The sequence below is a fragment of the Oryzias melastigma genome, unplaced genomic scaffold (genome assembly GCF_002922805.2).
Source record: "Oryzias melastigma strain HK-1 unplaced genomic scaffold, ASM292280v2 sc00376, whole genome shotgun sequence".
Taxonomy (NCBI): Eukaryota; Metazoa; Chordata; class Actinopteri; order Beloniformes; family Adrianichthyidae; genus Oryzias; species Oryzias melastigma.
The window spans coordinates 71,072-82,706 of NW_023416973.1; the positions used below are offsets into that span (position 1 = coordinate 71,072).

The window sequence follows — 11,635 nt, forward strand, 5'->3', positions numbered from 1 at the left end:
TTGTGTCCGGTCGGGTTAATATGACACCCAGACAGACATTTAAAAGGACAGAGTTGTGACAACTAAAAGTATGGAGAAACATTTTGGGAGATTTCCACCGTTTTGATTTCCTCTGAGATTCTCCCTGTTGTAGATGCAGAGGAGCTTTAATGAACAGTAAAAATACAATAGAAGAAGAATCTCCTCTCTGGTACTGCGTGCGTGACCGCACTGCGCAGGTGTGGATACCACCTGCTGACCACGCGCAGACCGCGTTCTTGAACGCACCCCACGCGGCCGTTGTGGAAGCACCTTTGAAGATTCTGCTCTCGCGCACGCGCGCATCACTCACGCACGTGGAAGTAGTCAGAGTTTTTCTGCTTGTGGAGGAGGAAAAGGCGCTCGCGAGAGTCTGATTTGTCCGCGCGGAATGTTTGATGCGTGCGCGGAAATGTCTTAATTCTGCTGGAGTTTTGACATAAATAAAACTCCACATGTGTCTCCCATTCATTCTAAGTGAGACATCCAGCTCCTCCAACACCCGGCGCGGCGTCAGAAACTCGCTTTTTGATGAGCGGCACGCTTTGAATTTGTCGCGCGGCGATGGAGGGGCGGGGCGCAAGAATCACGTTCAGTGTGAAAGCACTTCCAGCGGCTTCATAGCTCCTCGTCCTCCCATCTGACTGGAGGAATGAATGAATGAGTGAGGAGGTACTGGACAGCCCGCCGATGTCCCGCCTCCAGAGTCATATTCCTCACTGTGATTGGTTCTTTCAGCTCTTCACAAAACAACTGTCATTCATATCAACCTTGCGGGCCGCACCAACAGTAATCGTTCATATGAAGACGCGGGCCGCAAATCATCATCCGGCGGGCCGCAGATGGCCCGCGGGCCGCGAGTTTGAGACCCCTGGTATAAAACAACAGGTATGTGCTTTATCCAGAACATTGCTGTTTTAACAACTCTTAAAATGGCCAAGAGACACGCTTATGAAGCTCAGTTTAAACTGAAGGCTATCAGCTACGCAGAGGAACATGGGAATCGAGCCGCCACGAGAGAATATAAAATCAAGTGGAGGAAGCTGGAGAACGAGCTCCGACAGGCGAAGAAGACTCAGTTTCCGCGGACATAAGGCGAAGTGGCCGGAGTTGGAGGAAAGACTCGAGCGATGGATCATCGAGCAAAGAGCGAGCGGGAGGAGCGTTTCGACTGTCACCGTCCGACTCAGAGCAGTAACGCTAGCGGAGGAAATGAAAATTGAACATTTCAAAGGAGGTCCATCTTGGTGCTGGCGTTTCATGAAACGGTGCAATTTTTCCATCCGCACCAGGACTACAGTAGCGCAGCGACGTCCGGCGGATTATATTGAAAAGCTGGCGAACTTTCGATCCTTCTGTGAGAAGCACATCGCCGACAAGCGCATCCAGCCGAGCCACATCACCAACATGGACGAGGTACCGCTGACTTTTGACATCCCTGTGAGTCACACGGTGGAGAAGAAAGGAACCAGCACGGTAGCGATACGCACAACGGGATACGAAAAGGCTTTGTTTACTGTTGTGCTTGGCTGCCACGCAAACGGACAGAAACTGCCGCCGATGGTGATTTTTAAAAGAAAGACTTTGCCTAAAGAGACATTTCCAGCAGGCGTCATTATTAAGGCAAACGAAAAGGGCTGGATTGACGAGGACATGATGAAGGAGTGGCTGAAGCAGGTGTATGTAAGGAGACCGGGAGGTTTTTTCCACACATCGCCACCGCTTCTGATTTGTGACTCTATGCCAGCGCATCTCACAGCCGACGTGAAACAGAAAGTGAAGAAGATGAACACTACGCTTGCTGTTATTCCGGGAGGTTTGACCAAGGAACTCCAATCGCTGGACGTCGGTGTGAACCGGCCGTTCAAAGTGAGGCTGCGAGCGGCGTGGGAGCGATGGATGACGGAAGGAGACCACAGCTTCACGAAGAGTGGTCAGCAGCGCCGGGTGAGTTACGCCACAGTTTGCCAGTGGATTGTGGATGCTTGGGCTAACGAGTCTGCTGGGACAGTGGTTCGAGCTTTCGGAAAAGCCGGCATCATTTCCGAGGAGCCGCACGGCACAGAAAGTGACTCTGACAGTGACAAAAGCGAACCTGCCATGTTGGATTTAGCGCAGCTGTTCGATTCTGAGACAGAAGATGAGGACTTCGATGGATTTGATTAATGACTGTTACCGGTAATGTGCTTATTACTTTGTAATTAATACTTAAATAAAGCACAACCAAACTCAGTTTTGCTCCCGATCTATTTTTTTTAAATACGCACACGTGTATGAGTGTGTGTTGTTGTAAGGCGGGCGTACCGGTACGTATGGTAGTAGAGGATATGTATATAAAACTTGCGCCCTATCACCAGGTGCGCCCTTTGTGTCTGTTAAAAACAGAAATGGCACACATAAATGAGACTGCGCCTTTTCACACAGTGCGCCCTTTGGCCGTGAAAATACAGTATGTATGTGATCTCCTCCCTCAAAACATTTGTGTGTACTGGAATTGTGCTCTCTAGTGATGGGTCGGTCGCAAACGAAACGGCTCTTTGAACCGGCTCTATGAAGTGAACGACGCGAGCCGGCTCCTCACTGGGAGCCGGAAGTCGGGAGCCGTGTCTTTTCTCTCTCACTCCCTTTTTTTCTCCGCATGTCGCATGTGATTGGTCAATATGTGTTTGTGCTGTGTGTGTTCGCGCTGAGCAGAGGAGGGGGGGCGGTAGTTACACTCGCAGCAACAACAGTAGCAGAGCACGGAGGGAAAGAGAGGAAGAGAGCCAGTGGTCACGAGACAAACAAAACATTAAGACAGTGTTTCTCAAATGGTGGGGCGGGGGGCGCGGGACAGCCCGACGATCATGGAGTTTCCTTACTGGGAGCCGTGTTTTCGTTCTCTCTCAGCTCCTCTCTCTCACTCCCTTTTTTCTCCTCATGTCGCGATTGGTCAATATGTGTTTGTGCCGTGTGTTCGCGCTGCGCAGAGGAGGGGGTTATACTCATGGCGCACAGAAGGAAAGAGAAAAAGAGAGTCAGTGGCCACAAGACAAACACTTTTTAATCTATATTTTTGTGTTGTAGTTTGCAGTGTTTTATATTGTTTTGAAGTTGAATTTGTTTACAAAGAGAAGGTTAAAATTTTGATAGAACAGCTCTGTTGAATAGTAAATAGTTGCTTTTTGTATTTTAATATAATTTTTTATTTCTTTTTCTGTTTATATGAGTGAAATAAAATCATATTTACAAAAAAAAAAACGTTTTTTTTAATTAGTAATTCATTTTGTGCATAATTTTATATAATTGTTGATAATAAATTACTTAAAGCAACAAAACAACCTAATGAGCCGTTTGGGAGCCGAAAGAGCCGGTTCTTTTTGGTGAGCCGATCCGAAAGAGCCGGCTCCCTTAAAGGAGCCGGAATTCCCATCACTAGTGCTCTCACATAAGCACAGCAATGATCAGACAGACCTAAATCACAAACAGTAACCATAGAGATGTTCAGACCTTTGGAAATCAATAAATCAAGAATATTCCCTCTGTTGTGTGTGGGCTCTGTTACATGTTGAGTCAACCCGAAATTGTCCAGAGTGTTTATCAGGTCCTTAGTCCCTTTGTTCTCAAGATTTCCATAATGGATGTTAAAATTTCCAGCCATGATTATACAGTCAAAATCAAAACAAATTATAGACAGCAGTTCACTAAACTCAAGGTTAAATTCTGCACAGTATCCAGGGGGGGCGGTAAATATTTATAAATATGGTTTTGAGTGAGGCCTTCAGCTGTAGGGCTACATATTCAAAACATGGTAAGTTTCCAAAAAATAACTTTTTACACTGAAACATTTCATTGAACAAAACTGCATATTTGCTTCATATGTGATTTTGTACAGAGTTTGTGTCTCTTGAGTCACTGTGACTCTCGAGCGCAGTAATAAACAGCAGAATCCTCAGCTCTCAGACTGTTCATCTGCAGATACACCTGCTTTCTGCTGTTGTCTCTGGAGATGGTGAAGCGGTTTTTCACTGTCTCTGAGTAGGTGATGTAGCTGCTGCCACTGGGGGGATCCTAGCAATCCACTCCAGTCCTTTTCCCGCAGCCTGTCTGATCCAAGCTACAGTGGGATCATTACTAAACCCTGAATATGTACAAGTCAGTTTGTGGGATTCTCCAGGTCTTTTAACCTCTGATTCAGACTCAGTCAGTGTTTGACCCCTGATACCTGCAGAACAACAAGCAGCACATTAATGCAGTTACAAGAACTTTCTACCATTTTCTTTGTTCAGAACAATTTCTTACCAGGTAAGACACCAAAGAAAAAGAGAAAAAGCAGCAAACAAACAGGTCTGATCATTGTTGGAGTCATTTGTCTTTGTTCTGTCTGCAGCTTCTTTGTCAGATTGAATCACTGAACTTTGATTCATATAAGAAGAAACTGGAAATGTCAGATTTGCATAAACTCCTCCTTAAAGAATGGTAATAAGCTAAAATCACTTCTCTGTAAAAACAAACTTTATCAATCATTTGTTAACTCCTGTTAATTTTTTTACAGATTAATTATTTTAAAAGATACTTTAATACATTTGAAACCTTTAATATTTGGTTAAATGTAAAGAAAGTTACAAAAATATATTTGATGGGAATGAAAGGGGAAAAAGAACCACAGTTCTGCTTATTTTTTCTGAAAGAAACATTGATACAAACAATACAAGAAAAAATAAACTAAAATAATCATTGGAGGGATTGTTGGAGTAAGATATTTTAAATATTTTTAAAAGAATGCATTTTATCATTATAGAAATATTGCCCGAGTGAGACCCTTTCTGTCCAGGGTCAGTGCAGAAGTATTAATGAATACTTGTAGAAGTTCTACAATAGATTATTCTAATGCCCTTCTTTCTGGGGTAAAAAAAACAAAAAAATACACCATCAATCGAATGCAAAACTCAGCTCCACGCCTTTTAACCATGACCAGAAAGAAGGAGCATATTACTCATATTATTCTGCATTTTTTTATCACTGGCTCCCAGTCAGCTTTAAGGTTCTTTTATTAGTTTATAAAAGCTTACATGGAATTGGACATTATTATTAATTTTTTTTTTTTTTAATCAGATTTACTTTTAGTTTATGACCCTCCCAGACCCCTATAAGGTCCTCCGGTGAAGGTCTGCTGGTGGTCCCAAAAATCAGGACTAAAATCCTCAGCGAGGATTCATCCACTGTGGAGGTTTTTAGAAAAAATCTAATCTTTTTAGAATAGCTTTTACAAAGTTTGTTTTCAACATGTTTTCGTTTGATTTTATCATTTTTTTACTTGTTTCAACCCCTTGTGTTGTATTTCCGTTATTACCCTCATTTCTGAAAAGCCAGAGTTTCTGAGTTTGCTAATTATTAGTCTCATCTTTATTCCCCTCTTCTTGTAGGCGTATTGTGTTTTGTTTCCCTTGTTTTCGGTTTTATTTAAGCCTTTTGTAATAAACGGTCCAGCTGCCACTCTTATTTGATCCCTCCCAGTGTCTTTTTTGGGCGTAACATACTAATTATAATTCAATTTGACTGTGCTTGTGGGATGTGTAAGTGTGCTGCTACTTTAACTAAAATTTTTTATTTGCTATTATTTATTTGATTTTGGAAAGCACTTTGAGATGCATTGTAGTAGGCAAAGTTCTACAAAAACAAAGTTAAATTAAGCTCTGCTCTGCTCCATTCTGATGCATCCACTTGTACACAAATAGATCCATGTACGTCTTCATTTTCCTCGTCTGAGCTGGTATTAATCTGGTTTAAAAGTTTACAGTTGAATAGATCCAATTTTGCTCGCCGTTTTTATTGGACCAGTAATGTTAGGTTGGTGGTGTGGGACCGCAAGCTAGCAGGAGAGCGTGTAAACAGGTGCATGATGGGAAATGGAGAGGCTCACTCTTTGCTAGCTTCCCATCCAAAACTTAGAGATGAGTTTCAAATGAACTACTGCTAAAATAAATTATGTTTTGGTAAACAGCACAATCTTTTTCATTCATTCATTCATTCATTCATTCATTCATTCATTCATTCATTCATCTTCCAGACCGCTTCTTCTCTTTCGGGGTCGCGGCGGTGCCAGAGCCTATCCCGGCTACTGAAGGGCGAAGGCGGGGTACACCCTGGACAGGTCGCCAGTCTGTCGCAGGGCCTCAATCACACACCCATCCACTCTCACAGACACACCTAGGGGCAATTTAGAGTCACCAATGAACCTATGAAGCATGTTTTTGGACGGTGGGAGGAAGCCGGAGTCCCCGGTGAAAACCCACGCATGCACGGGGAGAACATGCAAACTCCACACAGAAAGGTCCCAGCCGGGAGTCGAACCGGGGCCTTCTCGCTGTGAGGCGAGAGCGCTAACCACTTGCGCCACCGTGCAGCTCATAATACATTTCAGAAAAAACAAAAAAAAAAAAAAACTGTCTCTTTATCTTATCTGAATAAGGAAATATTTTGTGTGAGATCACACCATGACAAGAGTTAATTTAGAAAACCTGTTTTAAAAATGAAAGCATTTTTCATTTGTCAGTTTTATTCAAACTTTATTGTAGAGGTTAATCTTTCAGTCTCGTTGTTCGGTTCTTCTTGTTCTGTTTCTTTAACCTCTTCAAAGGAAGACAAAGTTCTATATTACGCGTATGGACATAGTAGCCGCACACGGTAAAACGACCGTGTCGCTCCGTCGTCGTCTATCCTAAAACTTTATTCACACTTTGGACACAATGTACAAAACAAAACTTCTTCTACTCATAAAATGGACACTGAACAACAGAGTTATGCCCTCTGGCGGTCAAATCAATTCAAATAATAATCCATATTCCAGATGTCACAAAAACAAAATACATAAAATAATCAAAACAAAAATATAATTCTAATGTAAATTAAATCTCAGTAAATGGCACTTACATTCCGGCCCCTAATTGTTACTGGTGTGGCATAACAATTACCAAACTGTTATTAAAGTGACATTTTAACTTTATCTGAACTTAATTTACAAGTTATTTTGTGTAAACACGTATGTACATCAAAAATACTGAATTTGCTGAACTTTGAGCAAAAACAAAAATCAAACATTGAGCATATCACTCATCCATTTCAAGAAGAAGACACAATTTATCAACTGGTCTTTCCAAAACACTGCTTTTGGTCTTAACAAAAACTCTTCTCACGTGCCCTTTAGCATCACAAATAGATTTTTCCACCTTTACCATTAACCATGAACCCCTTGGTGCACTTTCATCCACAATAAGAACAGTTTGTACAATGTTAGCATCAACATCAACACTCATGACTTTCACTTCGACATCATCAGATATATCAGTTTACAAAATTGGTGACACTGGCCAGTTTTTTATGTTGTCAGTCAGGAAATCTGGTCCTTGAATCCAGGACTTGTTTGACAGGAACTCATTTGCTTTCATTCCCCTGGAAGCATGGTCAGCAGGATTTAACCCTGAGTTAACATACTTCCACTGATCAGGATTGGTATGTCCTCTGATAAGAGAGACGCGATTTGCAACAAAGGTCTTGAACCTTACACATTCATTAGCAATGTAACGCAAAACAGTTGTGCTGTCAGACCAAAATGTGGACTCTTTCAGTTGCATTTTGAGCTCGTTTTGCATTAGTTTGTCCATTTTTACAGCTACAGCAGCCGCTGTTAGCTCTAACCTTGGAATGGTGGTTTGTTTTACAGGTGACACTCTTGATTTGCCCATTACAAATGAACAATGTGTTTTACCCTTTTCATTTGTGACACAAAGGTATGTGACTACCCCATATCCTTTCTCACTTGCATCTGCGAAATGATGCAGTTGTGCAGATGTAACAGCACCAAAACCAACTGGCTTAAAACATGGTGCAGGCTTCGCTCTCATTTGGTAAAGACAAAAGACAATAATCTACATAAAAGTTATTTTGCACTGCACTCTAGGGCTGCCACGATTATTCGACTAATCGACGACTATTCGACTATTAAAATAGTCGACGAATAATTTGGTCGTCGATTAGTCGTTTTTTGTTTGTTTTCTTCCTTGTTTTGATCTTAAAACTACAGTTCGCGCGTTCTAGTGCCAGGTCTGCCATTGTCTTTGTCACACATGCGCAGTGGTGCTAATCCGGTCAGCACAGTGACGTAACAGGAAGTTCCCGGTAGGCTCATAACAACAAGCTAGCTCGAAAATGAGGAAAACATAAGGAAAATAAAAGAGGAAAAAGTGTCAATGTAATTTCTGCTAGACAGAACTTGTGTTCCATGAGAGCACTATGGCGATAAATGATCACCTGAAGATGAAGCATGTTGAGATTGAGTTTGATCACGTTGAACAGAGAGCTTCGTTTAGCTAAGCTAACATCGGCGCTAGGAGCTAGCTCTGCCGCGGCTGTCATTACTCCGCTGTTTGGAGATGAACCAGAAGATCTGCAGCAGATCCGTGTCTACGGCGCTTCTGTCTGCATAGTGAACGTTTTAGAATGTGCGCTCCTCTTCTAAACGCCGCGAGGACGGCGCGGGTTATGAGTGTAGAATGGAAATGAATCGCTCGTCCGAGGCTTCATTCATATTCCGCGCTGCGATCACGTCGTTAAGTTCGAAGAGCTGTTTATGAAACATTCACCGCGCAGACAGAGAGGCTGTGTGTCGGTACGGATCTGCAGCAGTTATGGAACGATTTAAAACTACGAGTCCCCGAAGTGAAGGAGCTCACCTAAAAGTCCAGAGATAAGTTTACAAATGTAGCATCACATTATCTGGATTAAGCTACAATTAAATGTAACTTAGAGTCACAAAAACGACAACAAACAGCAAAACAACCACAACATTAAAGAAGTATCACAGATTTAAGGATTCTCCACCAAACTGAAAAATATGAAGTATCGTTCTGCGCATGTGCAGTGGATGTAGGTAGTGAAAGAATGAAAGTACTGATGTACAGTCTAACATCTCCTGCTTTTCTCCCTTTTTAAAAATATAAATTTCCCCCTTTTTTTAATTTTCTTTGTTTATATGGGCATCCTCAGGTTTTTTATGCATATATTGAGTTCAAAGATGTTATTAGTGTTTTGCTTTAATAAATGGGTCTCAGTGAGCAAATATTTTGAGTGTGTTTATATCTGCAAATAGCTTTTGAAATACTTTATAAATGTTTTATTAAATATATGTTTTAAAGCTTTAAAAAAGAATTTCAGGCTTTTAATAAGTTTTCTGTAGTTGATTCAGATTACCTTATTTAATTTAAGTCTTGTTTTAATGCCAGAAACAAATTAAGGAGAAAAGCTGCAGATTCATTAAAAGATTAATAAACTATTGTCTTTATTTTAGATAGAATATAGCTTAAAGACCTCAAGTTTAAAGATAATGATGGTTAAGATGAGTGTTTTACATCGAGTCGCCGCACGAACCGATTAGTCGACTAATCGAAAAAAATAATCGGAGATTAGTCGACTATTGAAATAATCGTTTGTGGCAGCCCTACTGCACTCACGACTGCAGGTGCTGATGTTTTTGTAGCATCTTCTGCAGTTTTTCTCAATGCAAAGTTGGCGCAACTAGGGGAAGATGTTGCCCCAAACAAGTGCACTGTCATTCTGAATTCCTGCAAAGGTTCGTTCAGATTGCCATCAGGCCACCAGAGAAAACGCAGCATGTCAGTGTCTTCTGGTGGTACTTTTACTTGATGGTACATTGCTTCTATGTCTGACATCAGAGCAATGTGATCCTGTCTAAAACGAGTTAACACTCCAACAAGTGTGTTCGTTAAATCAGGACCTTGTAAAAGTTCTCCGTTCAGGGATTTACCCCTAAATGAAGCCCCACAATCGAAAACGACACCTATCTTCTGTTTCCTTGGGTGATACACACCATGGTGTGGTATGTACCAAACCTTTCCATCGTAACGATCTAGTTGTTCTTCGGGCACAGGTTCTGCATAACCTTCAGAGATTATGTTCGACATAAACGTTTTGTACTCTTCATGAAAGTCTTTGCTTTTAAGCATTTTCCTTTTAATGCTTTCTGTTCGCTGCAAAACTAATGCGCGGTTGTTTGGTAATGTGACAGACTCATTCCTGAGAGGAAGAGCAATGCTGTAATGCCCATTTACCTTTTTAACACTGTCTCTGACAGAGTTCATGAACTGTACGTCTTCTCGTGACATTTCCTGACGCTCATCACAGACCTTTTCTGGAAAATCATGGTTAAACAGTTGCGAACACAACGTTTCTATTTCTGTTAATGTCACGCGGTTTACAGTAGCTACTTGGCCATATTCAGAGTCATTCTCTTTCAAAGGCCCATTGATAACCCAGCCTAAGACTGTTCGAACCGCAAAAGGACCATCATTTGTGCTGTGAATCACTTCCCAAGGTTCCATGGCCTTATGAGCATTTGATCCGATTAAGAGTCCAACTTCTGCATCAATTTTAGGAAGTTCCACTCCATGCAGATGTGGCCATCTCTCTAAATCTGCTTGTGCAGGAATGCTCTCTTTTGTGACTGGAATGTCTCTGTGAGTGTAGGTACCAGGTAAGTCAATGTACACATTCTCTTTGATGCCACAAACTTCCAAACCAGAGATTAAGTAACTCGGCTGAAGCTTTTTCTGACCCATTGTGCGGAGAAGAATTTGTGTTTTCTTTCCTTCAATGCCAAGTTGTCTCATAAGTGTCTCAGAGCAAAAAGTTGCTTCACTGCCATTGTCTAAAAATGCATATGTTTCAACTGTCTTGCTACTTTTCTTAAGTTTAACCTTAACTGGGACAATTGCCAAAACATTGCTGTGGTTACCGGCCCCGGTGGCACCACAAGTCCCACCAATTATTGGTGTAACACTCTTGTCTTCTCGATTGGAGTTTTCAGGGATGCTTTCAGGTTTTCGCTCAACCGTTTCATCTTCAGTTTTCACATAGTGAAGCATGCTAGGATGTCTTTTAAAGCAAATGTCACACTTGAGTCGTTTCTTGCAATCTTTGCTTAAATGTCCTTGAGTTAAGCATGAAAAACAAAGCCCCTTTTCTTTAAGGAACTCTATTCTTTCCATATGAGACTACTTTCTGATTTTTTGACATTTTTCTAATTTGTGGTTTCGGTCACAAAACAAACATGGTGTTTTAAAGGCATCAGTTGTCTGATGCAAGTTACTTTCTTTTGTGTCTGAAAACCTCTCTCTTGTGGCAGGTGCTACACTGGTGGCGAATGCACTGCCTCTTGGTCTAAATGTTTTACTTGTTTTCAAAAATTGTTTTCCTTTGTCATCACCATCTTTAATGTCACCAAAAAGAGGGTCTGAAGCTATTTTAGCTTGTCGGTTCACAAATCTGACCAGATCTGAAAATCTGACACGCCTGCCAGATGTTTCTTGAATGTCGAAGGCAGACACCCTCCACATCTCTCTCATTTTGTAGGGTAATTTAGAGACTATGGCTCTGAGATTAGTGGGATTATCTAGCTCTTCAAGGTGGTTTATGTTCTGCATGGCATTGTTACAACCCGTAAGAAACATGGAAAAGCTATGAAGACCTTTAGCATCATCTGCCCATAACTGAGGCCAATTCACTGCTCTGTTCAAGTAAGCTTGTTACGGCTGTGGCCGTATTTGGTTTTGTTTCTCTTGGT

General features: G+C 41.6%; 1 pseudogene; it reads right to left on the minus strand.

Annotated features, from left to right (window-relative positions):
* Positions 1 to 3,843: 3,843 nt before the first annotated feature.
* LOC118598363 lies at positions 3,844 to 4,461 on the minus strand (annotated as a pseudogene).
* Positions 4,462 to 11,635: the final 7,174 nt, after the last annotated feature.